The sequence below is a fragment of the Solanum pennellii genome, chromosome 8, assembly GCF_001406875.1.
Source record: "Solanum pennellii chromosome 8, SPENNV200".
Classification (NCBI taxonomy): Eukaryota; Viridiplantae; Streptophyta; class Magnoliopsida; order Solanales; family Solanaceae; genus Solanum; species Solanum pennellii.
The window spans coordinates 6831930-6834349 of NC_028644.1; the positions used below are offsets into that span (position 1 = coordinate 6831930).

At 34.0% G+C, this 2420-nt stretch overlaps 1 pseudogene; it reads right to left on the reverse strand.

Moving 5' to 3' along the window:
* Positions 1 to 242: 242 nt before the first annotated feature.
* On the reverse strand, positions 243 to 1893 carry LOC107027459 (annotated as a pseudogene).
* Between the last annotated feature and the right edge of the window lie 527 nt (positions 1894 to 2420).

A 2420-nucleotide genomic window follows, 5' to 3' on the forward strand; every position in this document is an offset into this window, starting at 1 on the left:
GCTTTACAAAACAAAATAATCTTGTAGCACACACTATTCACATGTTTAAAAGTTTATGCACTCATTGTGAAAACTCAGGTCATTTAAATAATCAATGTAAATCTCTATTTGAAGCTTTTCAGAAAAATATTAAGTTCACAAAAAAGGAGAAGGTTGATTCTATATTATAACAGATGTTCTTCACTTTAAACCAGACAGTTACAAGCATAAAGTTATAAATGCCAAGTAATAGGGGACCAAAGTTATCTATAAGAGAATAAAACTGAAGCATGTGGAGAGAATCTTGGATAGCTTAGGACCTCTCGTGCCATTGTAACATAATCCGGAGACGTATGATTCCTTTGAACTGCAGCAACAATATCAAACTTTTCTAGCACAATTGCATGCTTGAGAAAATATTTTATCAATGGCAGAACACATCCATTAAAATTAAGGATCTTGATGGTCTTCAGATATGGAAATGAGCCGTTAAAGTTAGGTGGCTCAAGCCTCCTCGTCTCTTCGTTCCAATCTGTGTACCATGACAGCAAGTACTGTAGGAAAGAATCCACTATATTATCCAAGGATAAAATAAAAAGATGATGTCTTTTCAATACAAGTACCTATTATTGAATGAATAATGATGAATGTATATATCAAATAAAATGAAATGATCAAATATTATCATCTTCATTCAGCTAATAGTTTTTTAACAAGCATAAAGGTATAAAAGAAACTTACTCCCAATTCAACATCGTACCACTTAATGACCAATGTCTCAAGATCCAGTGAGCTCTGTAGAAAGCAGCAAATTCCAGGAAAGTCTAACTGATTAAATTCCACACCAAGTTTTAAGAATTTCCGGCTTGATGGTGGAAACTTCAACCCCTTCAACTCCAAGATTGACAAGCACTAACAACGGAAATAGACAAACCAAAATATGTTAAAACAAGGAAATATGATCCTATAGTAAATAAAGAGTCCCTAAAAAGAATTTGAATTTCAGACAATGAAGAGTATGAATATACCTCGATGCACCAGGATCCCAATGTAAGATTCTCGACATGGGCAACACTGTGAAGAAGCTCCTTAAAAAGACTAGTTTCCTTCTCCAAGTACTGTTCTTTCCCCAAATCAAAATCAAAATCTAAACAAAGCATTGCAGTAACAAGTGATGCCACATTTATGATGCGTATCTTACTGCACCACCCCACGATTTCCAATATTTTAATGTAGGGGGCTAATAATTCGAGCCCTAGATCATGGTTCTCATTTTTATACTCACCTATAATCAATTCTCTCAACTTCACAGAGCTTATTTCCAAACGATGTATGCCTGAAAACTCATCCAATTCTAAGTACTCCAAGTTAGGGCAACCAGATAATACCTTTTCCACGACACCATCTATGAATTCCATGTTGAACATTGAAAGAGAAACAAGACTACTCCAGTTAACATTTCCAAAAGGGTTCAATTGGCAGTGAACTAAAACCAAACTCCTCAACGATGCATTTTTATATGCAAATTGAGGAAACTCATACCTTTGTTTATCTGTAATAAATTTAAGTCCAAAATCTTCAACATTAGCAAGTTTAGTTGCAAAATGTACCCACAACATCTTTAGTAAAACGCTGCACATACTTAAGGCCCCACACGTTGAGCGTTTGAATTTTCTCGCAAGACCTCCAATAATAAAGTTCTCTGTGGATAGAAACTAGATAATCAAGAGTGTCATTTTCATTTTCACTATTTGGAAAGTTGAAATGGAGTGATATTGGAACCGATTTCCAAAGAAACCGCCATCGTTCAGATAATACGCTGGTTCTCACAACTTCTTTATTGTTTGGCAACATAGATAGGATGTGAAGTAGGATTGAATCCGGCAGATTGCTGATCTGGTCTCCTCCCGCCATGATATTCCTTTGCATTTACATGGATTACTAAACATGAATCGACTTATGACATATAAAACATTAACTTCTACACCATTTTCTAATATGCAAAGAAACAATCTATGTAAATTACCTGAACTAAGATAATAATAAAAGATCAATTTCATTAAAATAGACATAATAATTAAGAATCCTTAAATCCTCATGCTCTTTCCTATAAATTTCATCACTTAAGTTAGTAGATTCTACTTTTTCTAAAAAAGGGAACTATAATAAAACATGTACATATTAAATTTATTTCAAACTGATTAAGCTTAATTGGATCAGTTGATTAGTAAACTCATCACTATGTGCAAAATAAAAAATGTTTAGATTTGGATATTGGAACACATTCACGTGCTTATTTAGACCACAACAAGCAAGAGTTTTTAAGATCCAATTTGAGACTAAGGAAGATGGCCCTAATTTGTGTTGTAAAGTTGCAATGCAAGAAGAGAGGTTGGTTGATCTCTGCTGCGTTCCCGCATAATGAACACCAAGATACTATA